The sequence below is a fragment of the Mauremys reevesii genome, linkage group 3, assembly GCF_016161935.1.
Source record: "Mauremys reevesii isolate NIE-2019 linkage group 3, ASM1616193v1, whole genome shotgun sequence".
NCBI classification, from domain to species: Eukaryota; Metazoa; Chordata; order Testudines; family Geoemydidae; genus Mauremys; species Mauremys reevesii.
The window spans coordinates 112,612,310-112,629,369 of NC_052625.1; the positions used below are offsets into that span (position 1 = coordinate 112,612,310).

Consider the following 17,060-nt stretch of genomic DNA (forward strand, 5'->3'; position numbering starts at 1 on the left):
CTGCATTCAAGCAGTGCTGAAACCTGCCCTAATATGTGCTGCCTGGTCACAGCCCCCTAAGGAGCCAAGGAGCAGCCAAGGATTGCTCAGATGCTCCAACCAGGCTCATTTTTGTCAGCCACAGTCCCTACCCCTTAACCAGGAGGGAGTGCTGTGGTGGCTCGACACCACTCGTGGATCCCCTATACAGGTGGAATCTTCCTGGGCCCAGTTTAACTGGCTTAAGGGCAGCTAGAGCTGCCGCACTGAAGGGAAGGACCTGCCCAAAGAGCTAGAATATTTTCTTTTCAGAGCTGAAAAATGTAGAGTGTGTGGTTATGTTCTTCTGACATTACTTTAGGCAGAAAATTGTCACACTTTGAAATGTGATGGGAAATCAGTAATGTTATCTCCCTGTATTAGAGTGCTGCAGAATTGCAGAAGACCAACACAGTCATATGATATTTATACAGACCGGGCTAATCTTCAGTTTTTGGCAGTACACTCAGATTTTCTGCTTAACTTCTCTGACCCTCTGTCCCTTTCTCTGCATTTCTCCCAAACTGGCTAACAATTATTATTATTTGAAGTTTTTGCCTCTTCCCCACTGCTGAATGTTGCTATCCCAGCTTCTACTTGATGAGAAGGGGAATCGGGTCAGTGGCTCAGATAACTCAGAAGGCAGTAGGCACTTTACAAGACAGATAGAAAGGCACAGGTACATGTCCCAACAGCTTAGCTATGATGCAACAAATGGGGGGTAGCAAAACAGGATGAGGTGAGAAAGGATCAGGGTTACAGCAACAGCCTTACATAGCTTGTTGGTGATAATCTCAGTGGGGTAATGGGAGGGGAAGAGTGATGGAGGGAAACTTGTGGAACTCCTTACCTGAGGAGGTTGTGAAGGCTAGGACTATAACATGTTTAAAAGGGAACTGGATAAATTCATGGTGGCTAAGTCCATAAATGGCTATTAGCTAGGATGGGTAAGAATGGTGTCCCTAGCATCTGTTCATCAGAGGATGGAGATGGATGGCAGGAGAGAGATCACTTGATCATTGCCTGTTAGGTTCACTCCCTCTGGGGCACCTGGTATTGGCCACTGTCGGTAGACAGATAGTGGGCTAGATGGACCTTTGGTCTGACCCGGTACGGCTGTTCTTATGGTCTTATGTTCTTATGAAACAGGAATGGGGAACTTTGTAGGGAAAAGAAAGACATAATGGACATTGGAGTAAGACAGGACTACTGTGAGGCAAGGCTAGATAGGAACAGAGGTAAAAGGAAAGAACTTTGCACATGCAGAGAAAAAATTGGGAATCTCAAGAACACACGTTTTTTTGCAGTAATTCTGGTTAGCTAACCTGGGTTAAAATAGCAGGGAAGACATGACAACGTAGCTTTTAACTCAAGTTAGCAGCTTGAATTAAAGCCCATAGGGGAGCCTGGAGTTGAACTCAAGCTGCTAACCCAAGTTAAAAGCTGCATTGTCATGTCCTCAGTGCTGCTTTTAACCCAAGTTAGCTAACTGGAGATAAGAACACACCTTTTATTTGCAGTGTAGACATACCCTCAGAGGATGCTCTTTGGGACAAGGACCATCTTTTTGTTCTGGGTTTGTACAGTGCTTAGCGCAATGGCATTCAAGTCTGCAACTGGGGCCCATATGTGCTACAGTAATACAAATAATAGTACCAATAAAAGGAAGACAGAAGGGGGAGATGCCCAGAAAGCGTAGGGAACTGAATCTGGAAGATGCTACAAACAGTGAATGGGTCTGCCCTCTGTCCCCTGGAGGCTGCAGTCAGGAGCAGTTCAGAGGCACTAAGGGTATGTCTATGCTACAATTAGACACCCACCATTGGCCGGTGCCAGTTGACTCAGGCTAAGGAGCTGTTTAATTGCAGCGTAGATGTTTGAGCTGGGACTGGGGCCGGGGCTGTAGGACCCTGCAGGTGTCTAAATGCAGTGTAGACATACCCAATGTCTCCTAGTACATCCTGTCAGACAGGGGGAGCACATCTGCTGCTACGCTTCTTAAAGGGATTCCGCACACTCTCTTGTACTGACAGGAGCCCTGCTGGCTGGTCCACAGGAGCTTCAGTTGATGGCTGTGTCTATTCCCCACCCTTTGGGGTGACTAGCACCCCAGGCAGTCCTAATAGGAAGTAGCTCCTACCCCCATGAAAGTGTGGGAATTATAATATGTGCAGGAGGAACAAGTCCTAAGGGGTCACAGGTTCACGTTTTCCTTCCTTGCTCACCAGTCCAGGCCCCAGCAACAGTCTCTCTAAACATTTTCTAATCTTCAGGAACATACAGTAAATCAGAATTCCAACTTATTGCTAGCCCCTCCAACATCATTGTCCATGGCTTTGGGGCATCTATCAAGCCCTTGCTATTATATAAGTAGCACCAAAGGTGTGTTTAGTGCTTTACAGATCTAGGTCCTGATTCCACAAAGTGGTTAAGCATGTCCTTAAGTTCCATTTGAGTAAGTACATAGAGGAAAACATGCATTTAACTTTAAACATATGCTCAAATGCTCTTCTGTTTAAAAATATTTTCCACACATTGCAAACAGAAGAGATTAAAGCCCTGAATTGAAAATATTTTTCCATGCATTGCAGAGATGTTATCTTCATCACGATCCATACTCAGAGCTGTGTACTCCAGCTCTAGTCTAGGTGTTCCATACACAACAGCTACAGAGACATGATGAAAGTATTTTAATTGTCTCTGCAATAAGAAAGATTTATTGAATGTTTATGGATTACGTCATGCTTTTTTATTCATATAGCTTTTCTTCTGCCCAAAGGTTAGTGTTTGTGACATAAATAAGATCCGTGTTGGTAATTAAGGCATCATAACTGATTTATTATTCTCAATAACTTCTAAAAATTCAGGATAAGCTATCACAAATGAAGAATGGAAAACCACTTAGACAAAAGTGTTACAAATCTTTGAATGTTGTTTATCAACATCTGAAGATTAATTCAAATCTAGAACATCTGCAACCCACTTGGCATAAAATCCACTGCTTAATTATAGGCCATATATGTCTGAACATCTGCTGAGAGTGGAAAAAAATAACTAACCAAATAAGAAACTTTATATACTGTTTTCAAATCCTCCCTATAATAAAGATTTTAATAATAGCTAAGATGTTAATGGGGAGCTGAGGTTTGCATCTGTTGTAAAAAAACCACCACAAACACAACACAGTCATAAGTGAGAGAAGGTGATGTACCACCTGCATCACCCGATGAACAATTTTATTACTATTCTTTATCAAATAGCTGCAATTATTCTTTAATATCAGCAATACTTTGTCATTTAGGGCTAAATTCTGGTATCTTTATTCACACTGAATATGACCTTACTCCATAAGAAGGCCTATTGTTATCAAAGAGCTATTTAATGTAAGAGTATCAGACAGGTTTTTAGGACACAATTCTGCAACCTTTCAAACGGTGAGTAGTACTTTGCTCATGTGATTTCTCCATCCCTCCCCATGCATTTCAATGGAATTGCTCACATTGAGTAAAGTCCTGTTTATTGTGAGTAAGGGAGACAATATGGTGGTAATTATTTTGCAGACTTGGATAAAAATGTTGATTAATAACTAACAATATGGTATATGCATTCTAATGCACACCTAGGAATTATGATAACTATTATTTATATAGTGCCATAAAGTACGTTACTACATTATGGCATAAAATATCCACAGAAGACCTGATCCTGAAAATCTCTACTCACAGGAGTAGTTTTTCTTCTTTGTGCTAAAGTCCACACATTTGTTTCAATGGGTAATTCACCCTGCTTACATCATGGGGCAGAACCAGACCTATCAGTCATTGGCAATAGGGGAGTGCCTCATCTTCTGAAGTTCCCTCCTGTTTTTTATACCTCCCCAACAGCAAGTAGGCTCAACCAGACCTCCCTGCTGCAGAGCTTTTCTGAGGAAAATTCCATAGATAGTACCAGGTGTGCACACACACCCTCTTCCTCCATAGGGAATGCTTCCTCTTTAGGGGAGGAAGGCCAGAAGGCCAAATCAGAGTTAGAAGCTCAAATACTAAAACATATTTAAAAAAAACACCAGGCAAGAGTTTACTGATCCTTGTGAAACTATGTTTAGGAAGCGTGCAGGTGCTCTTGGCCATGTCTACACTACCACTTACGTCACTCGGCGGGGGTGAAAAAACACACCTCTTAGTGACATAAGTTTCACTGGGATAAGTGGTAGTGTGCACAGCACTATGTCGGCGGGAGAGCTTCTCCCGCCAACATAGCTACCACCGCTCATTGTGGGTGGTTTAATTATATCGATGGGAGCGCTCTCTCCCATTGGCATAGAGCGGCTACACAGAAGATCTTATAGCAGCACAGCTGCATTGGTACAGCTGTGCTGCTGTAAGGTCTCTATTGTAGACATGGCCCTAAACAAACTAGAGCTCTCAATTCCTTCTCATGCACCCTGGAAAGGAGTAATAGAAGGAGAGGATTTTCCTGCCACACCTAAAAGACTGAGAAAGTATCAGGTGGTTGTCCCTCACCACCACTGCATGTCACCATGCCCTAATGTCCAAGTTATTGTTCCCAGCTTCTGTTTCAGGTTGCCATGCCTCACTACCACCTCTATTTCTCCCACAGAGGGGGTATTTTTGGGCAGCAGTTTGGCTCTGGAAGAACCAGCAAGCAGTAAGAAGCCTCTTGACCCACTATATATTTCTTTCTATACCACCATCCCCTCAGCCTCCATTCTATAAAGCCAGAAAGTTCTTCAGTGTGTACCTGGTCAAAATGTAACCTTGCATTACTTCTGAAGATAAATGTAGCTGTTTTGCCTGGTGGGAAGAGACTCTGTTTCTAACTGGGGAATTTTTTACCCAAAAGAGTGGTCTCTTCACTGTACAGGCCCTTCATAGGCAACCACAGGGGACAGGCAGAGCAGGTTCTAGCTGAAATATCTAAACACATTCCTATAGGAGGCTTGTCTTCAAAGCATTCACATTTTACTATTTTCAGACAATGCTTCTGTTCTGTAGATGGATGGCAGCCTTTCTTTTTGCCAGTTTTGACTATTACCATTTGATTTATTCCCAGGGTATCTCTGGGTAGCAAAAATATTGGCTTTAGGGAAGAAGGAAATTCAATTATGTCTTCATAGACAAATTTTTCTGATCAAGGTTCTATAGAAGGAGAAACCTGACACAAAACACACAGTGATATGGTTCCTAGAGAATCTGGGCTTCTGGACAAATACAGATGCTCGGTGCCCGGAAGCCAATCATATGCCTGGGCTGAGGATGAATATACTATTAGATACAAGGTTTCATCTCAGAAGAGTGTTAACAGAAGATGAAGACTGCCATAATGGAAAATAAGTGATGTCACAGAAACAAAAATCCAATTCTTATTTTAGCCTATTTAGAATTCTGATCTCATGCACAGGCATGTTTCAATGACAGAGTTTATATGACACCTATCCAGTAATTCCCAGTATCCCCGCCACTTCTGACCCTATCTCTTCCTTTAGCACAGCTCTAGCCCCAGTTGTACATTCTCTAATCCCACAAATGGTGAATGCAGAGAATCAGATTTTTACTTTGAAGGGAGCTTCTCTTCTCCCTTCAATGCAGGAAATGGTTACTAGAGAGAGAGAGCACAGCATCAACCTACTGGAACTTTGAAGTCTCAGAGCACTGCTCCTTTTAGGGAGAACAGACCTGAATCTGATAAGGTTTTCATAATAAATGGGAAGAAGACAATCAGCCTAATGCATAGAGAGAGAGATTCTCCTGTCGCAGATGGAGCAAAATTCCTATCTGTGTGCACTTGCCAACAAAGAGGAAATGAACACCAAGGCTTGCATGCATAGGTGCTGGAACTCTAGGTGCTGGGGGTGCTGAGACAAAGTTTCCTGAAATCAATGGCAATATTGCACTCCAATTAATTCATTCCTATTCAAAGGGAATGGATGCAACACATGAACGGGGAAGGGGACTACATAATGGACAGAACAAGGCCTTCATAAAAATGCAAGTTCAGTTTGGGCTCCCACTCGCCTCATTCACCCCCTTCTGGCTGCTTATGTCCTGGGTATGTTCAGAATCTGCCCATTTGCCCCTTTCTAGATGAACTTTGTTCTATAAGAGTTTTGCCCCACAGAGATAGAGTTGGTCACAATGGCTGAAGAGAAAAGCCATTAGAACTTTAAATGTCACATAGCTTTACTAAAACTAATGCAGGGTGGAGGAGGATGTTGGAATGCATTTATTAAATAGAAATAAATAAAATGTTTATTGTTATATTAAATTAATTACAGTTTCAATCAAATAAATGAATATAAAATCTTTTTTAAACAATCACCATAAAGTGAATTATAAAACTGTAATATTCTGGGTATTTATATCACATGAAATAGACTCCGTATAATCAAAGGGCAGGTCCTGTTTGGTCCGAGTGAGCAGCATGTGTGGACCACAGTGTGAAGAGCCTTCCCCCATTTGCATCACTTGCAGAAAGGCCAAGTTGAATATTGCAGCCACAGCATTTTGGGACACATCAGGGCTGCTACATTCTTACTCTAACAGTGCTGCTCTCCATGCACCAGGATTTGCCGCTTTTGTGAGGGGGAGTAAGCCACACCCACTAAAAGTAGTACAATAATAAGCATGCTACATATAGTTCTCCCTGAAACTCAGAGACAGAATGAGATGAGTGTTGAAGCAGAGTGGGACAGCACACTCTACCCTTTTATATGGCTGTGCCTAACTGGCACCAATCTAGCCCCGTGTAAATAGATGATGCATTTAGTTGAATATATGTAGGTTTTGAAGGATAATATTCTTATTGGTAAACTTTGATTTCACCATGCACACACAAAGTAATGAAAAAATATTTCCATCCATTAATAAAAAAATAGAGATAAAGAAAGGAAAATGCTGCTTGAGACCTTAGTACATTTAAGGATATTTACTTTGTATATTTTGACAGGTGATTGACAATTTGCGTTTTAATGGTTGTAAAGCTTTAACTTTTTGAATCTCAGAATCTACTGTCATTAAATAATTGTCTCACCCCTTTTAACTTCCCTGCAGCTTTGAATTTAAATTGTTAAAATCTAAAAAAAAAAATGCTTAAAAATTAACAGATATCTATCAAAATTATTAAAAAAATAAAAATTGAATTTTGCCCATTCTAAATAGCTGATATAAGTATTGTTGTGGCAAGGTCTTAACCAAAGGAGTACTGCAGTCCATATATTATTTGGTACTGTATTTACATTAATTCTGGAATTTTAGAAATAGTATTTAAGTCAGTGTCTTGGCTGCAGAGACTAGTAACTCACCAGCTGAATAAATAAAGGAACTAGAATAAACATATTTCAAAATACTGAAATGTGAACAGACACACTTTGGAAGAAAACATAAAATGTGGAGGTTAAATGTTTATTTCTAAACCATTATGAAAATTCTGGGAGACAGTAGAGCTGAGCTACTTTTTGTCCTGTCTCATAAGAGCTGCAGTTTTTCTGCCTTCAGCATTTTAAGACGATGTTGGTATTCTGCCGGAAAGAGAGATGTGCTCCATTTAGGGAGCTTTTGAACAACTTCAATAAGCTGGAATGAACATAAATGAAATCTCCCATAGTTCGCTGAAGAAAACTCAGACAGCATGTTCTCTCCCTTTACATATGTATTATAATGAACTAAATGATTATGAAAATCAGTCATTTTTTGACAATGCTTATACTCTCCCTCCTGATATTTTTCAAAAATACTTTTCCAGAGATTTCTTCTTTCTTTGTGTATTATCCTGGTTAGACTTGGCAGAATTCAATTTTTATTTTTTAATAATTTTGACGGATGTTATCTGTTTATCTTTATGCATATTTTTAGATCATCAATTTAAATTTTCACAGTTGCGGGAAATTATGGGAGATAGACACAGATTCAAAAAGTTAAAGTTTTATAAATTGTTAAAACAAATTGTCAACATCACATCAAAATATACACAGTAAATATCCTTAAATCAACAAATCATACCTGTTTTTACTAGTCATTCACTAGTCCATTTGTAACAAGCCTAATTCAGAAGTCAATCACTGGATTTTGACTCTAAGTTCTCAGGCAGCATTTTTCTTACTTTGCTTATCTGTAAATTTTGGTTATCATCTATGTAAATATTTTTTTCCTGGTGTGGTGTGTATGTACAGTTAGACTGATGTTTACAAATAACAATATAATTATTCCAGCCTAATGATTGTGTGGTGTAAAGATTTTATAACCATGAATTTGGGATTGTCTCATCCCACATTAGACCCCACAAAAACTGGGTGAAAAGTATAATACAACCACTGACTATATTATATTTTCTGCTTTGCTCTCATGGGAATCCTAAGGGCTAATTCAACCAATAAGAAGCCCTGGTAGAATGGCTGCAATGGAGCTGTATTGCCAGAGAGAGACAGTAGGGCCCATCCTCTCTAAATCCCAGAGATCCATTAAGTTTGGTAGTGGGTCAAGAGCAGCGTGGATAAAAATCAATTATTTTTTTTTTATTTAAAACAGATTTTTTGATAAAATATTTTTTGAGGGGACAACATCCATCTAAAGATAGTTTTAATTAAGATACATTATAGCTCAAAGATACACCTCTACCCTGATATAACGCTGTCCTTGGGAGCCAAAAAGTCTTACCGCATTATAGGTGAAACCGTGTTATATCGAACTTGCTTTGATCCACTGTAGTGCGCAGCCCCGCACTCCTGGAGCGCTGCTTTACCATGTTATATCCAAATTTGTGTTATATCACATTGCGTTATATCGGGTTAGAGGTGTATCTTATCATGGAATAGGGATTATAAATTTTAATTCTATAGTGTGAGACAATATAGTCATGTAATGTTTAAGAAAAGTTTTGTGAATGAGTTCCAATAATTCATGAATTAGAGACCCCAATCTTATGGGGTTCCAGTGGCTTCTGTATAGATTATTTAGGTTAATATTTCTATCTACCCAATGGGACTCAGTGCTCAGTCTAGAAGATACTATCAGTGATGCTTAGTTTTGCAGTTCTCAAACTGGATTTTTGTCTCCACAGATAACATACTTGTTAACAGCAAAAATGTTTTATATAATACAATATAAAACAAAAAGGTGAGAAATAACAGAACTCAACCCTACTGTCCGTCTGCAAATTTCTGTACACAGAGTCAATCCCTTACCTCTCTCCAAAAGTGTAAAATTTCAAAAAGTTCAATGAATAGAAGATTGTTGGGGGCAGAATAGATCTGGACAAGGAGAAGAAGTCTGGAGATAAATGTGATAAGGGAGGAACAGGCAGTAGAAACAGAAGTGAAACTGTTTGAGCAGCATATTCCAGAAGTCTTGAGGTCTTTCTGAGTGTAGCCTTCATTGATTTGAGATCTACCATAGCATTCTCTCACTAGAAGGGAAAACCTGTAATGGCAGCAGGCCGTAAAAGAGACCCAGTTTGGGAATATTTTAATGAAGTTCCTCTACCTGTGGGTAACACAGGCATGTGTGAAAAAAATGCAAACAGTGCAACAAAGAAATGCAAGGCATGGTTGCCCAAATGAAACAGAAGGACGTTTCGTTGAAGATAATGAAAGGAACATGTCTGAACACGCAGGATCTTCAGGTTGGTAAACTTTTTTATTTCATACTTCTTTCTTAAGGACTGCCTGTCTTCCTTCTGAACTATTCTTGAATTCTCCTCATGTTTGAGCAAAAAATATAGTTGTTACTCTATCGTACTATCATTTTAGATGCAGTTGTGATAAAAAAATAAATAGCTGAAATAGGCAGATCTTCCTTTTACAATTTCACCTTTAAAGTAATACTGAGTGTCAGTGAATGCAATGAGTACTAAATGAGCAGTATGGTAATAATAATTAAATAACTGCATTGACTTGTTTTGTTTAGGAGAATCCACCCTCAACATACAGGATTCTGAAGACTATCCACCTTCAAGATCACCATCCTTTTCTATAGTTTCAGAGTTAATCTGCCAATGATAGCGTTTCAGTCACATCACGTATGTCACATAGCCACAGTATATCACCTGTAGCAAAAAGAAAAAGAAAAACAAAAAACTCCATCATCCAGAAACAGCAATAGATAAGTTTGTGATAAGAACCAACAGATTACAAAGAGATAATTGATGAAAAAGTTGCCCAGTTTGTTTATTCAACAAACTCTCCTGTCCGTATGATTGAGAACCCACACTTCATTAACATGGTTCAGTCATTAAGACCAGGATACAGTCAGGGGCGGCTCCAGGCCCCAGCACGCCAAGTGCGTGCTTGGGGTGGCAAGCCACAGGGGGCACTCTGCCAGCGCCACGAGGGCAGCAGGCAGGCTGCCCTCGGTGGCTTGCCTGTGGAGGGTCTGCTGGTCCCATGGCTTCGGAGGACCTCCCGCAGGCGTGCCTCTGCAGGCAAGCCGCCGGAGGCAGCCTGCCTGCCGTACTTGGGGCGGCAAAATCCCTAGAGCCGCCCCTGCATACAGTCCACCCAACAGAGCAGATGTCACAGGCAAATTGCTGGATAAAGTGTATGAAAGAGAAAGTGAGCAGTGTGAAAAAGGTCTAGAGGGTGAAATTGTTAACTTGAGTCTTGATGGGTGGAGCAATGTCCACAATGATCTTCTGTTGTCACACAAGCACATACAACAGAAAGGGAATGTCTTCCTAACAGAAACAATTGATACAGGCGAGTCATCTTATGCTGGGGTTACATTCCGCTGTCAGCACGTAAAGCGAAAATCGCGTATAGTCAAAATTACATTGAGTATAATGGCGGGCGCAATCGCCCGCACTATAGGTACAGCATTTAAATATTTTTTTTCCGACCATGCAAAGCTGAATTCACGCATGTTAAATGTGAGTAAGATGAGACTCGCCTGTACATCAGGAAATGCGCACACAGCAGAATACTTACAAGGAATAGCAGTACTTACAAACTGTGAAAAAAATTCAAATGTCTAGTATGCAGCTTGGTCACAGACAATGCTACAAATGTATCCAAGATGAGAAGAAATTTGGGAGAGAGAGAGAAAAGAGAGTCTCAAGCTAATAACATACGGTTGCAGTGCTCATTGATGCATCTCCTAGCCAAAGACTTCAGTGTTCCAAAATTAAAGGCTAATGTTGTTGAAATTGCAAAATACTTCCATAACAACCATTTTGCAGCTGCTGCTCTGAAAAAAGTGGGCGGAACCAAGCTAACTCTCCCACAAGACATGTGATGGAACTCAGTAGTGGACTGTTTTGAGCACTATATCAAGAATTGGCCTAATCTGATGACAGTTTGTGAACAAAAATCATGAAAAAAATAGATGGCACTGTCACAGCCAAAGTTCTCAACACTGGACTTAAGAGAAAGTTGAAGACATGCGGAGTACCCTGAAGCCTATTTCTGTAGCCTTGAACAAAATGCAGGGAAATAGCTGTTTTATTGCTGATGCTGTTGAAATTTGGAAGGAACTGAGTGAGATCTTAAAAAGAGAAATATGCAATGACAGAGTTAAATTACAAACATTAAAAAAACGAATGGGACAAGCACTATTTCCAGCTCATTTTCTTTCAAATATTCGCAATACTCAGTACCAAGGTCAAACCTTAACTGCTGAAGAGGAGGAGTTGGCTATGAAATGGACATCCAGCAACCATCCCTCCATAATGCCAACTATAATAAACTTCAGAGCTAAGGGTGAACCATTCAAGAAATATATGTTTGCTGATGATGTTTTAAAGAAAAATCACACCAATGAACTGGTGGAAGTCACTTAAGCTCTTGGATTCAGAGACTGTTGAAGTGATAATCTCACTTTTAACAGCAGAAGCTTCTTCTGCCAGTGTAGAAAGAATATTTTCTTCCTTTGGACTAATTCATTCCACACTGAGAAATCGTTTGGGACCTGAAAAAGCAGAAAAGCTTGTTTTTCTTTTCCAGATTATGAAAAAACAGGAAAATGAAGGTGAAGATGACTGAGTTAGCTAAAGAAGCCAATATTTTAAGTTTCTCATGTTGATCTGGCTAACATAGTAGATTACATTTTTTTTTTAATATTTCATTTAACTATTTTAGTTAAAAACAATTTTAACAAAAAACAAACCTGATTTTAAAAATCTTGAATGTTTAACTAAATTCAAACATTCATATGCTTGTTTTGTTAAATTATATGTTTGCTGTTGAAGAAAAAAATCCAGAATACATAATGTTGTTGTTTTAGTTAAAACAAAACAATTTAATCTGTCTGGTGATGTTCTCCTCTTAATACAGCAGGGCAAGAAAATCCCCCAAATATTAATGATTAACCTGTTGAATTGGAGATAGTTCACCTCCCAGTGACTTCATAAATATCTGTTTCTATTACCTTTGGTAAATGAAATAACCAAACAATCATTCATTTTCTGATATAGCTGTAAAACTAATATGAAAAATTTTCAAAATAAATCACTGTTTAAAAATGTGTAGTGTGTACCTTCTAAAAATGAAACCTACATCTATCTCGGAGCTGTGAAGAATATGTATTAATGTTATAACAACCAACAAGAATGCACTTTTATGTAGAAATCCATGATTAAATTGAATCTTCCTGACAAGTGATTTAAATCAAATCCACCCTGCAGAAGAATTCTTCCATTGACATAGCACTGTCTACACCAGAGGTCAGATTGATATAACTGCATCTCTCGGGGGTGCAGGCTTTTCATATCCCTGAGAGATGTAACTATGCCAACCTAAGTTTCCAGGGTAGACCAGCCCTCTGACTCCTGCTCCCCCCTGGATAGTAGAAGAGAAGGTACAGTTGCAATCCCTACTAGATTCCCTTTATCAAAGGAGTGTTGATAATTGGCCACCTATTTTAAAACATGCAGTAGTCCAACCAATGCTAAAGAAACCATTGCTCTGCCTAACTTCCCTTTGCTAAACAAAAAGCTAACAAATATCTTGTACCACACGTCAGATGCCAGTACTCTAAATCCTTCTCAGTCAGGCTTCAAGCCCAGCTATGTGATAGCAACAGACGCTACAGATTGCTTTAAGAGAAGGATAGTCATACTTGTTCTGTTGGACCTCTCTGCAGTATTGATAATTTCTACCCCGTCCCACTTGCAAGAGGCTGCAGAGCTGAACAGAAATGCCCTAAAATGTCTTTAGTTCTTCCTTCTTGTCAGACAGAACCCAGACTGTTGTTACAGTTTGTTCCTCCACCTCCAGTGCTCTCATTGCAAGAGTCCCACATGGCTCAATCTTCTTCCTGTATTACCACGCGTCTATAGAGAGTTGGTGAGACATACAACCATGAACTCCTGTGACAGCTCTGTTCCACAGAAACCATTAATCTGTTGACTAACAGTTGTACCCTTATGGGCGCAGGAGTCAGAACTTTCATGGGTGTTAAACCTAGACTGTGGAATTCGCTACCAGATGAGATAAGAAGGACAACTGACCCTTCTCCATTCAGAACTAAATGCACACCTCCTCTCTCTTACTGTGCTCTCTCTCAGTGAAGTTTACCTATTCCCTCACACTCATTTTTTTTAAATCTACTCAAGCTATTTCTCCTGTAGACTGTAAAGCAAGAAAGAGAAACATTATTTCTATTTTAAAATATTTTGGAAGCACTAAGATAATACAGTAATGGGGTCATATAAATAGACATAAAGAATATGAAATCTCAGTCTGATGCATGAAAATTTTTACCAACAGCTGGAATGCAATACTCTATATAGGAAATGTCTATCACCATTATGTCTTGCTTATTGCACCTTGTAGGCTGTGAACTGTTTCCAAGCTCTGTGTTAATACTGTTTTGGAATACATCTTCAAAAGATTTTAATTTTAAATGAATGTTGTACTTGAAAGTACAATATATCTGCAGAGCGGCATTCCCAACTTAATTTAGACAAGCTTTAGCACCTACTCGGCGGAATTCATTGTATTCCATTCACTTCATTGAGCATGGGCAATCTTCATTCTATTCAGGGAACTGCTTACTGGAGAACAGCTTTCTATCTTCAGCAGCAACCTCTCCATCATCTGTTTATCAATACAGCTGGAGATACTTGCTCAAAATAAACATTTAGGCCATCATGTTCATCTAAATAATGAGCTTACTTTAAAATGTATAATGTAATAGTCTGGATGGAAGTTAAATTCCTCTAGAGAAAAGCACATCTTTAGCTCGAAACACATGACTGATCAGTAAAAAAAGATTCATAATTTTTAAGACCAGAAGGGGCCATTGTAGTCTGATCTAGTGCATAACATAGGCTATAGAATTTCATCAATAATCTCTGCATTGAGACAATAACTTCTGGTTGAGTAGAGCATATATTTTAGGAAGACATGAAATCTTGAATTTAAAATGTCAAGTGAAGGAGACCCCACAAAACCCCTTGGTAAATTGTTTCAATGGCTTATTACCTTCACTGTTAAAAACGTGTGCCTTATTTCCATCTTAAATTTTATTCTAGCTTCAGCTTCCAGCCACTGGATCTTCCTACAATTTCGTCCACTAGATTAAAGTGCCTTCTGCTATCAGATTATATTCAGGCTCCAACATTCTCAGAACTCCTTTTGATCAAAGAACATAATACAGTAACTTCTCACTTAACGTTGTAATTATATTCCTGAAAAATGCAACTTTAAGTGAAACGATGTTAAACGAATTCAATTTTCCCATAAGATTTCATGTAAATGCGGGGGGGTTAGGTTCCAAGGAAATTTTTGGGGAGCAGACAAAAGGCATTATATACTGTACAGTACTGTACTGTACTGTGGTTGGGAAGTGCCCATGACTTACCCCACACAGGCGCAGCCTGCTGCAGGCAAGGACGCAAGGAAGTGCCACAGCAGCAGCAGCGGCAGCTTCCCCAGAGAAGAACAGGCGCTGATATTGCCAGGGGATGCTCCAGGCCCGCCTCTTCCCATCCCCGCTCCACGCCAGGCCCACCTCTTCTCACCCCCACTCCACCTCCTCTCCAGAGCATACCACGTCCCCGCTCCCCTCCCCCAAAGTCCTAAGCGCCACCAAACAGCTGTTTGGTGGCGCTTAGGACTTTCTGGGAGGGAGAGAGAGGAGTGGAGACGCAGCGCTTCCCTGCTCTTCCCCCTCCCTCCCAGCACTTCCCTGCTGCCAAACAGCTGTTTGGTGGTGCTTACGACTTTCTGGGAGGGAGGGGCAGGAGTGGGGAAGTATCAATTTAATAGCTCAGTTTTGAAGATTTTTTGATCAGCAGGCAGGAGCCCATTGAGGTTCAGCCAGAGCAAACCCAGATTAGTAATCCAGATTCCTTTAGAGTCCATAATTAGAGGAGGAGATGCCTAGGAAAGATTACTTGAGGAAGGAAGTTCCCAAGAGAAGGAGAAAGAACCAGGTTGGCCAGGTTAAGAGAGAAGTATACAGGTTCTCTTATATTAGCTCTCTCTCCGAAGAGCTTCTCCCAGCAGCTCTCAGGAGCTTTTTGGTGGGGGTGCTTTGGTCATGGTTTGTTGCATAGTCAGCTTTTTTTTGAGTCTTGAGTTAGACTTGGGTTTTCTTTGGTTTGTTGAAAAGCCACCCTATCTCGTTTTAAATAACCTAATACCTTGGAAATATTTTTTTAAGTGACTGAAGACTACAAGTTTCCAAATGTGGTCTGAAATGATGAAGACTGAATGCCATAAATGCCATGAATGCATTGACTACATCTTTATTGTTTAAACCCTGCTAATTTAAAGTTTACTACTAACTTTAAAGATTCTAACTGATGGCTGAGCTCCGCTGTAACTTTGTATGTATATTGTATATATTAGCTATAAATATAGAAATAAAAATAAGAAAACAGAAAAAAAAAAAAAGATCTCAAAGTAGATTCCGGTTGGAATGGTAGATGTAAAATAATAAAAACAATAAAAAAAAAAAAAAAAAAAAATTATAAAATTATATAATTATATATTTTAAAATAATAAAATAGATGAGATAAATTAGAATGGTTTCTGTTTCTTTGGATAAATAAGCATTCAATTGCTTTTCTTTAACTTTTTTTTTAACTGAAATTCATTGCCATGGCTCTGAACTAAATCTTTTTTAGCCCTTTGAGAGCCTATTTGCCTTGTTTATGTACAAAGGGCCTGATTCACAAAAAACATCTGTGATTTTTTTTTTTTTTTTTTTTGATTTGGGGCATACGAGAGAGAGGCAGTGCATATGCTGGCTCCATAACTAGCCAACATACAGGATTAAATCCTGACCCTACAGAAGTCAATGACAGTTTAGCCTTTGACTTCAGTGGGGCCAGGATTTCACCCACAGTATTTAAAAGAATGGTCAGCAAACCAGAAGCCAAAAATAACTCTTTGAGTAAGTAACTGAAGATTGTGCCAAGGAAGAGTAAGCTCCCATATCCTATATACCTCCTTATTACTCTCTTAAACCAGTTTCGTAAAAAAACTGATATACTGCAAATAGAAAATCAGAGCCCTTATGTCTCTCCTGAACCCCTGTTACACACACAGCACAGTTACTTTGAAAGAAAGGCACACAATTCACAGACGCATATGACTTCACTACCGCCAGATCCCTCTCTCCTCTGTACCTGTACTGGCTTGGCAAGAGCAGGCAGGACAGAGGGAGCGCAGCAGGCAGGCGACACACTGTGGAAGAGTGAAGACACGTAAGTCGATCTCTCGACATTGATTTTTTTCGTTTTTTTCACATAGCTGAAGTTGCATAACTTAGATCAATCCCCCCTCAGTGGCACCAGCACCACTCCCACCCCCTTCAGCTACATCTAAGACCATACATACCACAGTGAAAAGGAGGCTACGTCCACACTGTGGTGTGTGGTTAGACTTGGTAGTGAAAGGCTCTGGCAGGGGGAGGCAATGGGATAAGTCTCAGCAACAGGGGGCTGCCTGCCAGAGTCTTTCCCTGCTGCTGGAATCTATATCCGCAGAGAGGAAACAGAGGGACACTACCACAAATAGTGTAAACAGGAGGTGCTGCTTGGGCATGTAGAGAGCCATGTAAGATATATGCCCCAGGGTTTGGCTG

At 39.9% G+C, this 17,060-nt stretch overlaps 1 protein-coding gene across 5 annotated transcripts in view; it reads right to left on the reverse strand.

Annotated features, from left to right (window-relative positions):
- TMEM200A (transmembrane protein 200A) overlaps positions 1-17,060 on the reverse strand; it is a 71,246-nt gene that overhangs the window by 30,309 nt on the left and 23,877 nt on the right. The window lies entirely within an intron of this gene.